Source organism: Larimichthys crocea, chromosome VII (genome assembly GCF_000972845.2).
Source record: "Larimichthys crocea isolate SSNF chromosome VII, L_crocea_2.0, whole genome shotgun sequence".
NCBI classification, from domain to species: Eukaryota; Metazoa; Chordata; class Actinopteri; family Sciaenidae; genus Larimichthys; species Larimichthys crocea.
This window is the reverse complement of record NC_040017.1, coordinates 11550459-11566950: the sequence shown is the minus strand read 5'-3', so window position 1 is coordinate 11566950 and position 16492 is coordinate 11550459. Positions and strand designations below refer to the sequence as shown.

The 16492-nt window shown below is 38.1% G+C and overlaps 1 long non-coding RNA gene across 1 annotated transcript in view; it reads left to right on the top strand.

Moving 5' to 3' along the window:
- Positions 1–16223, top strand: part of LOC113746010 (uncharacterized) — a 35757-nt gene extending 19534 nt beyond the window's left edge. The window contains exon 3 of the long non-coding RNA XR_003462558.1: positions 15426–16223. This is a non-coding gene — a long non-coding RNA (uncharacterized LOC113746010). The remainder of the gene's footprint in view (positions 1–15425) is intronic.
- The last annotated feature ends 269 nt before the right edge of the window (positions 16224–16492 follow it).

Sequence of the window (16492 nt, the reverse complement as noted above, 5' to 3'; positions counted from 1 at the left end):
ACTGATCTCAAGGTGGATATGTGGATCATATTTTACTCCAATGTGAACGCAGTAAATGTGTAAACTTTACAGCCTAGTGGCTTAAATGAAGAATGAGATAAAGCCTATTTTCACTGACTTTATCATCTTGTGCCCTTTTGCAGTTTTTTCACTGTCTGCACAGCCCTGTTATGTATCACATAGAAATATTTTAAATTCAAACTCTAGTCTGAATCCCTTTTTGGTCTGTGTGCAAGTCCCCTGTTGCTCTACTATATATTAATTTATTTATTTCCTATTTTTTTTTAGATTTCTTATAATGATTTTACTCCTGTCATTTCTAAACCAAAAGTAAAATATCAACACTAATCAAGAGAATAAAAGTACGCTTTGGGTGAGGAAAAGGAAAAAAAAAGCAAAATCTGCTTTGTATTGAGTTTGCCATGTCTGCATGTGCTGCACATGATCTCAGTACTTTGTTGTAGGTGAGCTCACAGAGGTACTTTGATGTTGAACCGCGATAGCTACATTTTTATTATTGCTGCTAAATTATTATCTTTTGGACCACTTTTCACACCATCTTGCTGGGAGCAGCTGCATTCTCATTATCTGCCATCTGGAGAGCATACATTTCTCCTTTTTTTGTGACACTGTCCTGTATGAATGCTACACAGTTACTGTTGGTTCAGACTTTGTGGTCAGGTCTACATACTATAGGTGCTTAGCTCTAAAGCCTTTTCCTCCACTTCAAGTGCCATAGAGTGAATTTAATAAAATCCACTCAAGAGGCCCCTGTTGAAACTGTGTCCCTATGTAATCCCTGCGCTAATAAACAGTCTTTATTAGCATTCCCTCACTGCTTAATCACCTGCTCTCTCACTAATAAAAATCAAATGCTTGGAGGGTTAGGCATAGTTGGCATGTTTGACCGGTATTAACAGGTGTTACCATAAGCCAGATTGACTTTAGATGCGAGAGGAGACATGCTGAGTTTTATTAAGTCTACTATTTTATTACTACTATATGGATATATATTTATATCTGACTGACTGACTGACTTTAATGCTAATTTATGATTTATTGTCTTTTTTGTGTGTCTGTGGAATTTCAGCATGTGGACAGTTCCAAAAAAAAAAAAAAATATGGCATGAATTATTGAATATTATGATTTACTTCAATGATTCAGTTCTCACACAAGTGCTGAACTATTTGATGAATAAAACTTTATTTTAGCATAAAAGTCATTTTGATATCACACTACATTAAAAGTACAGCAACTGAAGAAGACTTTGTAGTGTCTTTTTGTGGCAGTAGTTTCTCTTCCAGCAACATAGTGAAGTTTACTGAGTATAGGTGAGAACAGCCCTGAGGATGTTGCAGCTTCTAGCTAAATCTTTCAAGATAGTGAATGAAGATAAAAGATTCCACACTAATAAAAAAAGAAGTTATACTTTCAAGGGGAAAATACATCTTAAATTTCCTATGAAGACGGAACCTTGCGTGAGCCATACCAATCAGAAAACAGACTTTTTCAAAGGTCAGTTCCCAGGAGATTGTGTTTGTCCTTTTTGTTTACATCTCCCACTGTGAGTTGATTTTGTGAGTTCAACAATGTTCAGGATATTACAGAACAAATTTGTTCAGTTCAGTTGCTTTGTACTCATCTAGTTGAACAGAAATAATAACATCCAGTGAACATTTAGCGAATCAAGGCAAACCACTTAGTGTGCTTCTGGGAAATTAACAAGGAGCTAGCACATAAAACTAACTTTCTACATGTCACACAGGAAGAGGGTGAGACAAAAACAGACATCAGAGGGTGGGCACAGCACATACTATAATTAGCATGCTGTCATCATGATGCTTGTATGAAAGAAGAGAGTTTTTCATGATTTTGCTTACTGCAAGCAGGGGCTGTCTCCAAGACACGTCCTGGAGCTATTTTAACAACAGTAATTTGCAGGTTTTGTGTACATTTAGATTGCAGATGGTGGCAAATTACATTGCTCTCCGCCTTTTTTGTGTGCTAGCCGTTTACAAAATGAAACTTTGCTGATGACCTTTGGCGATTTGGCATCTTCCTCCAGTGGTTAACCCACACAATCGAGCAGAGGAGCAGTACAGCACAGCCCATAAACATAGCATGTCAGTGGTGGAGCAGCCTTTTTGGCGCGCTGAAGGCTAGATTTAGATAAACGGAGGATCGCTTCTCGACATCCCTGAAAGTAGAATCAATATAATTAATGGCAGGCTTGATGTTACACTCATCATCACAATCATCTGTTTTGAAGTGGCAAATTTGCGTGTCTAATAATGTCTAATAAATGGTGATTCAGAGTGGAGAAATTGTGAGAGGGGGAACAGAAGGAGGGAGATGACGTGCAGTAAATCAGTGTCCCGGCTTGTGTGGGGAAAAAGGAAGGAACATAAAACCAGCTGTAATAATCAGTAATTGTTTTAAAGGTCTAATGTCTTTGTACAGACATTCTCTCTATTTCAAAACAACTTTATTAGTCCCACTGTGAAAGATAACAGCTGTGTTAACGTTAATTAACAATACTAACATGCTAACATACCAAACTAAGATGGAGAGCATGGTAAACATTAAACCTGCCTCATCAGCGTGTTAGTATTGTCCCTGCATGCTGATTGTGGCTCATTTAGTTTTGGAATCCTTTCCCCTATGCATTCTTTCAACAGACGTTCTCTATTTTTAGCCTTTTTCTCGCACAAGAGAGTCACCCTGTCTGTTTTTCAGACAGGGCAAAAACTGGAAAACAGGCAGAGCTTGGATACTGACATTGCCATGTCACACTATTGCTTTGTTCTTTAACACTTGAACATTAGAGGTGAAATATGAAGTTTCTAACTTTTTTTGTTTCTAAATAGTCTTAAATAGTGTGTGCATCAGACACACAGTCACCACAGGGGATGCAAGGTACTTGGACTCCTGTACGTCAAGAGGACCTTGCTGTCAGTCTGGCCTGCAGCACTCCTCACCTGTACTGATATCAAATCCCTCAGGAATACCACTAGCAGAAGCTGTTCCTATTACTCCTAGAACCATTTTTTTTCTTAGTCCTGTTTGACCGGCTCGACTTGTCGACAGTTTTCTTCTTGATGTTGCTCAAAAAATCTTCTTCTTCTTTTTCTTTATCGTGGCTGATCTTTAATTACCTGAAAGGCTGTTAACTGTATTTGTTCTCTCTTGTTAGATCTCCATTTTGTGTTCTATTGTTATAGACCGCTGTTTTTTCTATTTCAGTGTGCCGGTGATTAGTCATTAAGTATAATTAATTCATTTAAATAGCTCTGTTGTTGCAGTGTTCCACTTAATCACCTGCCCAGGAGCCAGGCTTGCATTTTTAATAGATTGCACAGTGTCAGATCTGTGTGTTTAACTATTGTGTAGTCATATGTTATATCCGTTCATATTGTAAACTGGGAACAGTTTGCTTTCACCACAAACAAACTTTTGGATTACATCATGCTCTGTCCAAAAAGCAAGAGCCAATGTCTGCTCGCATGGGTCACAGCCAGCTTTTAGGGAGACAAAAATAAACCTGAATGCAGAAAGCACTGTAATGTGGTAGACAGAAAAGCCATATGGAGGTGAGAGGCTGTGTGAAGACTCTGGTGTAAGGAGGTTTGAGAATAGAAAAGAAACACAACACACAGATTCAGAAGGGATTTGTAGGAGCTTGGCAGCACATCGCTGCCTACAAGTTAACCCGCATCAAGACAATCAAGACTACACTCCAGGCCCCAGACACCAAGACAGCTGAAGCAGATCCAATAATGTCAAACATATCACAAATTTAATGACACATGCTACAGAATGGCATGGAGCCATGACATTGTTCATTACAATTACCCAATTTTGGTAAACTTGGCTGCTCAGCAGCCAAGCCTTCCAAATTATCTCTGTTCATTTTACACGGTTTTTAATGAGACCCAGTAGTTCCCTTAAGTCCCTCATGCAGTTTCTGGCTTCTCAATATGTGTTGCATTTCTGACTTTTCAAACAGTTATTACACATGACAGTGCACTGAGATGTGAACTATAATTAGATTTTTTTTAAACTTTTTTCACTCATGTTTGTTTGACACACTCAGGTGTTGTACACGCTCTTGCAGTTCTCTCAACTAATGCTGCAATCAGTTCAATCAAAAAATGATCTTACTCATGGACATGGAATAAAATGTCATTCAAGTTGGAAAATTGGGCAAGATCCGTCCAGCCCAACTTTGCCGACTAAACACACTTGACATCACAGCAATGAACAATAAGCACAATGACCTTTTCATCAAATTTCTTCTATATTTTTGTCCATTGGCATTCATTTGATTTGTGCTTGATGTAACGACTCTACTCCTCTCTTTTAAAGTATGCTACGTAGATGCTCTTGCCATGTTGTTGGGAATAGTTGGGAATACCCACTTGTAACTATCAAAGTCCACACTGGAATGGATTGCAGCATAAAATCGGACATGCTGACAATGGGCATAGGTGTGAATGTGAGTGTGAATGGTTGTGTGGCGGCTCTGTGATGAACTGGCGACTTGTCCAGAAAATAATGGAACTGATGATGTCAACATCCATCCATCTATCATAATAAAGTGGTTTTCCCATTCTGTGGTTGAGCCCAAGCACAGGAAATCTGAAAAGTTGTTATATATATATATATTAGTTTGTATTGTAAAACTTTTTGCAAATAAATTTTTTTGCAAAAACCCTTAACCTTGAAGCTCATATGATGCATTACTGTTGTACTTTCAGCAGTCTGTAAGACAGTTCACTGTTTTGTCCTCACATTTTGGTCACATTTCAGTCCTGTAAGCCTGCAATGTTTGATTTGAGATGCAAATAACAAAACCACAAATACTGTGTAAGTAAGTAAGTGAAAAGTGAAATACACAGATATACAAGAAAGCAATATGCAAAGTAGGTCTTCTCCATACCTTTATGTGTTATGTATTTCGTGTGATCTGTGAATTTTTATTGTGTAAAACTATTTCAAAAGAAAAAATCCAATCACAGTCAAAATATGAAAAATCTCTCATCCATGGTAGCAGTTTCTGTTTGATATGGCTCTATATGCCTTCTGGATATATTCTCATACATATAAGTAGTTTGTAAAACCACATATGTGTTATTCTTTGAGATCAAAGTGAAGCAGCCGTTTCATTTTTATTCTCTCTCTCGAGGGGCATTTATGACTCTGACTTTTTTGTCTAGACAATTTAAGTTCATACAGCAGGCTGTTAAGTTCCAAAGTAGGAGAAGCTTCCTATGTGGAAACTGCCAGATTAATTGAGTGGATGGTTTCCCCAATTTCATTCTCACTGGGAAATGAAGGAACTTATTTTTTTTTATGTGTTTGAGTGATAAGGTCTCCACACAGCTGTCACAGAGCCATATGCATCTCTACATTCAAAATCAGTTTCAGTCATTTGTTATTTTTCTCTATGGAGGTCAGAAGGATGTCACACAAACAGTAGTCATTCTAGTCATAATTTAAGGAGCCTTTTAACACTGTACAGTACACACAGAAGCTTTGTGTGTACCCTTGTGCATGTGTTTCAGGTTTAGTTTGAGAAGTTTCGATGGAAATTTTAATATTCTTTGTTTTTTTTTTAATCTAAAAGCTTTTCATTTTTGGGAATCATTGCAACTGTCATTATTCCACACTAACTACAGGTTTGGCTCACCATGAATGAGTAGAAGTAAGCCTTTTCTAACTACCTTTATAGCCATAACAGGTGAGTATTTGTCTTTACACAGTGTCATTTCAACTCACATACAATAGTAGCACATGTGTGTCATAAATCTTTTTGAGGTGATGGTTTTTTACAGGTTAATTAACATGTTTACAGAAATCCAGGCAGCTTTTTCAATTAAACTGTGGTTCTTCAACAGTTGCTGTCAACCCTTTGTTCCAGCTGTTTATTACCCGTACAGTCGAGTGAACAGCCGTGACAGCAGATTTATGTGGATGGAGACCATGCTAAATGGTACTGATCTTAAGTGAAGCTGAAAAATGACTTTGTCTTGTCTATTAATTTATCATCTAGATACTGGACTGACGCCAGCTCTCCTCCATCTGTCGAGCTGTCATTTTTGTTTCTTTTTCACAAGGTGACCGTAGGCGTCCAACAGTGGCCTGAAATTTTGCTGATTTCTGTTTTTCAGACTTGTAGCATTAAATGTCCTTTTGGTTTCGGATGAGTTTGTCACACAATAAGGGACAAATATACAAACATGTCAATAATATTTGTGTTGCGAAATGTTCAGTGCATGTTCATTAGATCTTTATTGTCTAGTGCATTTTCAAAATCCTCTTCATTTTTTAAGGTCACCACTCCTCCTCATGTCACTGCTTTGCCTATTCAGCATTGAGACATTTAGACTGGCAGGACTCATTTTCAACATCATTGCAATTACTCAATAGATTATAGCCTGCCTCAGTGGGAGTTGATCAGTAATTGTGACAAATTAATATTATATCATGAATACGTTCCGCCTTGCAGATGACATACACTGAAGGGTTTGTGATTCAGATATGATGTGACATCTGCTGTGCAATTTTCTTGCTTTTGAGAAAGAATGACCTGAATTCCTTGTTTCCTGGAGTCTAGGACTCCAGTGTGAGACCTGTTGACTCACTCAAATGTTTTTTTATGCTGGATCCCAAGGCACTCCATCTGTACAGTGCAGAGTAATGACTCCCTCTGTGCTTTTGTCTCATAAATCAATATCTCATTGGAGCCTGTATGTGGTAAGTGTAGTTAGAGAGGCTTAATTTAACACATTAGGGCGGTATCGCACAACAGCACGACTGCATATTGATTTTGAGGAAATTTGAGCAAAATTAAAGATATCTATTACCGTCAAAAAGTAAAACATTTCTACATTAATTACTCATGCAGTTGAGGCTCTGCTCCCCAGAGAGATGCTGGATGTGTTCGACATTTTCTTCAGATACAAAAGGTGCCTGTTCCTTACTAATTACCCACTTGTAGCTGTTTCCAGATAGCTGTTCACGCTTGGCAGTGGCAGGTGAAATGTCACCGCTTTTTTTTACACTAAAATAGCAAGTTAACTTTTGCATTCTTGAGTTTTTCTTAAAGTGTGGGATAACTTGGAAAACAAATAGATGATTTACATTTTTGAAATGTGTCACACTTATTTGATTATAGTGCCAAATGAGATTTCAGCTTCTAATGTATAAAATGTGCTCTGAATGCTAAAAGAAAACGAGCCTGATGTAACAGCATTTTTATAATCAGCCTTTGCTGTTGTAATTATATGACAGTGCTGTGCTATAGGCACTGATTTTCTTCTTCATTTCTCTTTCATATTTTAATTGTAGTGTTATTGCAGGAGATGTAATTTGAAAGAAATAACCCTAACATGGTTAACACTGAACCTTGCTAAAATTACACTGTACATGCTAAATCTTCTCTCTAGCAACACTGTTAAAGGTCCACAGTTGAAGGAGAAGGTTATGTTACGATACGAATAATTGCATACTTTTATATTAGAGGTGAGAGAGGTGATAAGAGAAAATATACCTTACCCACCAGACTGGCAGTTTCCTTGACCTTTCCTTTCACACCTTCTACTTAATGGAAGCTCAGTGTAGGTTGTCAATGACACTGACACCGGGCTTTAATCTTAGGAAATCAAAGATGCTCATTATAATAATTAATAAGTTCATTCTTGACTTTCTTTGTTACCTTAGAGGAATCCTTCATATCTACATACATTGCGGGTCCACAGAGAGTGCCATGTTGAACCGCCATGTTTGTACAGTAGCCCAGAATGGACAAACTAAACATAGGGCCTTTTTTTTCTCATGTTTTGTGGCCACTGTAGTATCTACTTAATGCAAGAAAAGAATGAGCAACTACTAGATGCTACTAAACTTGACATCTGTACATTCAATAACAACTGGGCATACTCCATCCAGTGAAAGAGATCATGGGACAAAATTAAAAGCTACAAAATATATCTTTATATCATTCTCATATCAACATCAGAACCTGTAAGCTATAACAATCTCGCTGTCATCCGTTTTATAACCTACTAGTTACATGTCAATGTAACTAGTAGGTTACATGTCAGTCTAGCTAAATATCATTGTAGAGAGACACTGATGCTCTCTGGTAACTATTATAAATTGTTCTGCTAAGCTAAAATGTATTTATTAATTCACTTAATTAATAAATACCTACTTATAAAGCTATGTCAGTTATGTAGATTAATTATGTCATTTATGTCAGCCTCTTGCAGTCATTACTAAGCTTACAGTAACTGTGCTATGTTAAAAAGAGTTCACATTGTTTACTGTAAAATAACGTCCTTCCTCAGTTCAAGAAGCAAAAAGCTCTGGGGGGTAGATGTACTTGGAAACATTTGAGGCTCATTATCTCTGCTGAATTAGCACCCATGGGAACCATACTGTACAGACACTGACTCAGCCTCTAATCTTAGACAATTAAAAAAAAATATATATTTCTGATAACAGAAATAGCCCTGGCCAGCGGACTTAAATTACCCAGTGACTCTTTATAGTCCCCCTGCTCAGACACTGTCTGTCAATCTGTGGTAGAAGTGGTTTTGAAAATGTAGGTCATTACTTTACTGTGCACCTCCACTGGCTTTAGAGGGATGGGAGATGTTTTTTTCACATACTCTATGTTCTGTTTCCATGTTAATAATCACTTTCAGTCATTTCTGATCAGAATCTTAAACCGACACCTTCGTGAATCAGTACATCTGCAAAATGCACATAGACACAGCCACAGTGACATATTGAGCAGTTTCACATGTCTCTAGGAGCGTGATTTGCGCTCATGACTTCATCAAAGAATTTTTTCAGTGTGGCGTGGAAATAACAGATTGTTCCTGTCTGCAGACTGAGCTACACACCGTTTTTCATCCTGTTACAAAAAGAACCCCGTTCCCTCACTGAAAAGAACTGCCAGTGCCTTTTTAAAAGGGAACAGACATAAGGGCTAACATCCTCAAAGTCAGCTATTGAGTAGTTGTCTGTCAGCTTCATCCACCAATAAGCAGCTCCCTGAGGTGCTTCAGTCTACTTCTATGCCCCTTAAATCAAGATACATACTGTAGATTCAAAGCCCCTTTATGTTGACATCTCCTGGTATAGAGACCTATCACTGTGCTGTGGTAGTGTGTCGTGAAGTTTCATCTGAGAATTAGACTGAAAAAACATTTTGTTACACCCACAGCTGGTTCATCTAGAACAGCGACAGGCCATAATATCCAAACGTCGTTTTGCCAAAATCTTAGGATTTATGATTAGGCTTGCACTGTGTAGGGGGATGAAACTATGGAGAGAGAGAGAGAGGATCAATCTTTCAAGCTCTGTTCTTATTGCTTGTGTCACCACAACAGGATGTGAATTAGTTTGTCCTTGCTTTGTTTGGATGTTCAGTTGACTTTGTTTGGGTCCCTTGTTAGTGAAATCATTTGTATATGCATTATGTTTTGCACATGTACATGGCAGCATGCAAAAATGGTTAATGAGATGTTGTCGTTAAAGATAAAAAAAAAACTTGCATTCTACCGATTTACAGATGTAAGGTAAATGTGAAGTATATACAGTATCTTCTCAATGTATTTGACAATCTTATGTTGAATTAATTAGAGTAGCTACACCTTTATGTGACCTAAATATATTACCAACATCTCAGACATTTTGCATCACATTACTGTTTTTAATAGCTTTCTCCTTGAAAACTTCAAAACACTTCTGTCCAAACAAACCAACTACATTTCCTTTCCTTTCACCTGTGCTACAGTTTAAAACCATGATTATTACAAATGCAACATGAAGACAAATCTTTATCAGTGCTCTGGATACAGCTGAATTTTTCATTTCGTTTAGAACATTATTAATCATTTATGTCTGGCCAGATGTAGCCAGGTGATTAGGTGACTTCAGATATGTTATTTTGTGTAATAAATCAGTGACACTCTTGCAGAAGTGTTGCCAGAATTATTTCCTACAGTCTGCTGTGGCCTCAGTCAGTCCTCAATTTTTTATCTCCAACTTGTGCAGAACGCTGCTGCCCGATTTTTAACAAGCACGTCCAGACGCAAAAACATTACCCCTGTGCTGTCGTCACTCCACTGGCTTCCAGTCCATTTTAGAATTCATTTCAAACTTCTGTTTGTTTTTAACGCCATTAATGGCGTCAGAGATTTTAACTTTTCGCAATTGTGGCAGAGCCCTGCACTCTTCGGGTCAGCTTCTTTTAGAGGTTCCTAGGTCGAGATTTAAACAGTGGGGTGATCGTTCTTTTGTCGTCGCTGCTCCCAGACTGTGGAACAAACTGCCCCCTGACATTTGCACCACTACTGATCTTAGTCTTTTTAAATCGAAGCTTAAGATTCGCCTTTTTAGATTGGTGTTTCAATTCTGACTAGGGCAGTACGGTTTCTCAGGTGTACTCATTCTGTCTGCTCCTTTCTATGTATTTCTGGAAGGCACTATTACCCTGTAGTGCTGCAGCACTACAGCACTTTTAATTGTATTTATTTGTTATGTATCTGTTATGTATTGTTTTATGGCTTTGTTGTAAAGCTCTTTGGGTACTGTCCAGCTATTGTAAAGGGCTATACAAATAAACTTAATTTGATTTGATTTGCTGTGGACCAACACTGGAATACCAACTATATATTGATTTGTTAACCAAACGATTAAAAAAAAAATACCACAGTTTAACATTTAGCAGTAACATTAACATATAGAACACATTTAAAGATCCAGTGTGTAAGCTTTAGGGAACTCTATTTACAGAATATGGTGGAAATGGAATTAATAATAATAATTAAGAATAATTAGTAATATTTCATTTGTGTATAATAACTTGGAAATGAGGATTGTTCTGTTTTTATGAATGAACATGTTATATCCACAGATACCATGAGTCCACGGTGTTGAACGGCCATGTTTGTACAGTAGCCAAGAGCAGACAAAATAAATACCAGCTCTAGGGAGGGCCGTTTGTACTTTTTGCAGCCACATAAACTCACATCAGTTTGAACTATTTAAATATCTATTTTTGCACATTATGTCCATAAGAAGGCAAATCAATTCAATGAGATAGAAGTATGTTGTCTACTGACCAAAAGATATGACCCTCTTTCTTTATAAGTCCATAGTCTAATTTCCAGTAGCTTATTTTTGCTGTTCAGGCTCAGTTTTGTTATTTTTCAGGGCAGTGGCTAATTATCCACTATTTCTCTATACTTAAAGTACTTCTGTTTAAGCACTCATAGCTTTCCTTTTTTTAGCTACTTTCTCACTAATTCCACAGTTGTTTACATGCTATTCAGTTAAATTAGCTACAGTACTTTTAACTTAGTAAATCTAAGCTTAGCTATGACTTCCTTCTCTCCCTTGAATGCTCGTCTCGAAATTGAAGCACTTCTAAGCACTAAATCATTAGCTGCTGTAACCAGTGTAGCCCTTGTGATTTAGCACATTTCCAAACAGGGTTTTTTAGAGTGCAACGATCACGCTGTGTCTGTGGCCAAACTCTCTTCCGTTATTATCACACATTGAATTATCTTGACCAACATTTAATTTTCAATCAATGAAAGTGACGTGACTATTGGCATCATGCAAATCAAGAACTCCCAAGAGAGACAGCAGGAGTAGTGCTGGGTTGCATTTTTAAGAACCCAATTTTGTTATGTAAAATCATATTTTAAGATTTTGTCCTCCTACACCCTTACAGCTCAGACTCATACTGTCATTCTGTCTTGAAACAGGAAATAACCCAGTGTGAGTCTAGGATTCATGCCAGTAGATAATTTGCATGTATAGGATAACTTATAAAACTAAGGCAATGCAGGGTCAGGAAACATATACGGTATGGCTACTAAAGTAACAGATGGTAAACATTTGAAATTGCAACTGCAATCAGCGATCTTATTTCCTCCTTCACAAGTTTCTACCAAGGTGATTTGAGAGAGTATCTAACTGTGTTTAAACTAGTGCTTAAAGTTTCAAAATTCAAATAAGACTAAAATTTAAGTCATTTTGTTGATGTTTACTCTTCTAAAAGTTGACACAATAATGATAAACCTCCTTTGGGCCTACTCATAGACTGCCACATTGAAGAGGCTCTTAAGGTTTAGTATATAAAAAAATAGGGGTCAAAAACCTCAACGTGTGAAAGGAGCTACTCAGGATTTCCTCAGTATAACATCATATTTGTGCCATCATATTTTGCACCGGCAGGTTCGTATGTATACATGCTCTTCAGGGTGAAACGCAAAGTCTGCTTTGACACTTTGGAGGATGAAATAAAAATGTAAAAAAATAAAAATAAAAATGAAATCTGCACCTGTGTCTTTTATTGCCGTTCTATTGGATGTGCAAACAAGAAGAATCAAACAATGCATGCAACATACCAGTGAACAAACTTTAATAATAAGTTTAAACTGTTAAATATAGCAGTGAACAACCATTATTCCCATTGTTACCGTGGAAACCCAGCAAAATTGTCCCAACCCCACGCCTGTTCTGTATATTTCTTACCTCACATCTTGTATACAAACTGTATGTGATGAAAGAGTCTTTTCATGATTAAGTGCGGGGAGGAGTGGGGGAGAAAATAACAACCACAGATTCCTCTCTCTTCATTCTTCTGGATAGGCGGCTGAAGATGAATATGATGTTGGAGCATACTGCAATTACTTTACCAAGATTGGTGCAAAGCCTGCAGAGTCTCCTACATCTGCCGCTGTTATTTCCCTTTCAATCTCTGTTTTTCTTTATTTTTGTCCCCCATTTTCTTCCTTTTTTTTCTTTATCTCAGACTCATAAGGGTCAGTTATACTCTGCAGTATAGCCAAACAGTATGTTGCAAGTCATTGAATTGCATATAGAAAGCCTGGCTTGTTTACTGCATCACTCACTATTGTTGCCAGTGCTGTCAGTGCCAGACAGCTTGAACCTCAAAACTCCCGTGTATCCAGGTGATGGACCAGTAATGGGGTAAGCCTGACAGCACCAAAACTACCTAAGAAATCAGCAGTTCATTTGTTCAGCTCTTTTCTTAAAATATAAATTATGTTATTTGTCAGAGCACTGTCTCTTGGACATAGAGGGCAAACATTTCTCAGAGGGACATTTTAGAAAGTAGCATCACAAACATCCTTTATAAAAGCTTGATGATTTGTGGCCCTTTCAGACACAACGCAACAAACAGCAGCACTGTTCTCTGAAACTATTTCAAATGGCTTACATCATGCCACAATGGTTATTAGGTAAAAAGAGCACAGCACAGTGCGCCACCAGCACGCTTGCATCCCAAAGTTCAACCCGAGTGCACCGAACTCTGTGCGCAGTAGAAATCGCATTGTGAGGGCTATTATTAACGCTAATAGGTAATCTGATGGTGACTGAAATGAAAAGCTAATTATGTAGCAAAGAAAAGTACCCAGCTAATTACTGAAAGTTTATTTGTCTGTCCGTCTGTTATCTGTAACTGCTTATCCTCATCAGGGCCACAGTGGGGCTGGAGCCGATACCAGCTGACTTTAGGCGAGGGGGCCAGTTCTTCACAGGGCACATAGAGACAAACAAGCATTCACACTCACATTCACACCTAAAGGCAATTTATATTTACCAATTAACCTGTTAAGTGTGTCTTTGGACTGTGGGAGGAACTTTTACTGTGAGGCAAGCTGTGAGCCCAGACGAGAGCCGTTATACAGTACATGGGGTAACGCATTGCATTGTGGGATTGCTGCAGAAAGTTTCTACTTTATTCCAGGAAACTTTGAGGGTATTATATAGTGGATACATTTCACTTCCATAATTCAGGCACTCAAAACAAAAATGGCAGTGGGTAAATGTAATATACCCTCCATAAAGTAGGGAGTGATTTAAGGCAAAGCCATTGTCTTATATTGTGCTCTTATTTTGCCCATCTTATCTATATGCAAAGACACTGAAGCTGCCCTGTGCATGTGGGCTAATGAATAACTGATATGGGATTTTATGAGTTCATAACCTGCCCAGAAGGCAGTAATGTGGCATCTATGAATGGCAGAGTACTTAGAATGTGTGCCACGAATTACTCTCAGCGACTGCACATTACAACAACAGCGTCTACAGTGGTTTCCTATTCCTCAGACCACTGACTTTTTCTAAAGAAGCCTCTCACACTATAACTGGAGTCTTATCAAGCTATTTTAGGCTGAGCACCTAGATTGTGTACCTTTCTATTACGCAGGGACATACTTGAGTCTGGCACACAAACATGGCATAGTTTCGTCTCTGAATAAACTTTCATCTTTCTTTTTAGCAAGAGGGTCCAAATGGTAAAAACCTTTCAATATTCATTTGAAATAGATAATTAACCAACTTGAAGTCAAATATTTCATTCCTCTGATGCAGATATGTATCTTAATCTCATGACCCTCATGGGTCAATACCAATAGTTTTATAGTCTGCAGTCTATGTTTAGTATGTGTCATATCTGTTTCATGCTTGACTGTGTCTAAACATGGAATCTAGTTATGGTCAGTTAATATGTTGCATAGGTTCTATGAATTTTTCCCTTGTGTTTTGAAGTCTGAGCAGGTACGTTTGCTCCACAATTGGTTGGTGCATGGACAGATGTTTGAAAAAAGAGGTGATTTAGGAGAAAACATGAAACAAATGAATCAAAACCAAAGCAATTAGCCTATTTTGTAGCCTGAGAAAAGCCTGAGACTAATGGAAATCCATGTTTTTGATGCGATATGGGTTTAAATTATATTAAGTGGATGGACCGCATAATATATTGAATTAATCTGCATAATAAAATAGCACTACAGTGAAAGTGCCAGGGCCCATGCCATTTGTGGTTTGATTAAAATAAATGTCTGTTCAGCAAAACCACCTGTAAGATCTAAAATGGACCTCAAAGGCTGCTAGGTTTGAACTGTGGAAGCTTCAGTCAGCATTCCCAGAAGTCTTATTTCTCCCATAAGAAGTCTTTTTGTGACAGTGAATGATATTGGTTGTAATCAGATAATAACTGCAGATCTGTCTCTGCCTCATCTGTTGGACTGTCTGCTTTTTTCTCTCTCTCTCTTTCGTTCTTTCTGTCACTTCCATCAATAGAGACATTGTTCGAGCTGTCCATAGAATCCAAGAACCGAGTCGTGTCTGCCAGACAAGAGCGTTTTGCATGCTCCATGCACGAGGCGCCAGAAAAAGTCACACTCAGAGAGGGAGGGTTGGAAATACACAAACAGTTTAATCACACACTGACAGACAGACAGCCCACATTGTTTGTCTGTAACCTTTAACCCTTTGTTCTCAAAGAGGCGGTGAAGTTGAGGCTTTGTGATCTGTGACATAACGCATCACTGCAGACTGTAATCTTCCCACCTTGTGGCATCTTTTACAGTAAAACTGGTCAGTTGCAGATAAAGCTCAGCTTGACTTTGCTGAAGAGGTTTCAAGTTTCATTTCAGCCACACAGAACTTGAAAGGGACATCTGGACACGCACAGGTGGACCAAACATCCACTCTGGAATGCTGCAGGTTACAGGAATCCTGCTAGACATGCTATCACGGTCTCATTGTCCACCTACATTAGAAAGCTGTTGAGTCTGTAGATTACAATGGCAGCAGAAACAAAACATGAAAGCCGACATAGTCTCTATCGTAACAAAAACACAGAGCAGTGCAGATTGTTAGAAAGTCTGGTGCTTGGTAAAATGCTAAAAATACATGTTTCTGAAAACATGAGGCAAGTGAAAAGCAATTCTGTTACTATTGATTCATATGTAATCACTTCTTCACTTCACTTCAATCACTTCTGAATGTTGCACTGGAATGACTCACTGAGAATGATTAGTCAATCAGAAGGTAGCCTTGAAGTGTAACCAGCGCAGTCATTTATTTTTCTCTAAATGGGACCATCATTTACAAAATAAACATCAGGCTGTACGGAGGAGACTATAAACTCATTAGGAAACTGCTTACTGTGGTAACGGGAAGTAGGGTAATTTCTACATGAGACTGAATACAATCAAACAGCCTCCTGCTGGCCATTAGATAGAACACAGATTTAGGACACTTGAGCATTAGCTTCATAGACACAATATCAATTAGTCCACTAATTATACTGTCAATGATACAGACACTAAAGCACACAGTGTCACTTTGTTTGTAATGTTGCTGTGTTGCTACCATAGACTGTATAAATAAAGTCAGTGTGAAACTTGTGTGTGGTGGCTCTGGCTGTCATCATCTTGTCAGTCCTGACTCAGCCGCCTCCTAGCCACTCGAAAATGAGGAAAGACGTCAAGTGTGGCTGGAGCTGAGGCGAGTTGAACAAAGTCTGGTTCTTGGAACAACCACCTGCCACACCAACCACCCCTAAACATGTTTATTTCTGCTGTGAAGTTAAGCATTTTTAATATTAGGGTTTATGTCTCATTTCATAGTTCGTGCAGTTTTTTTGACACA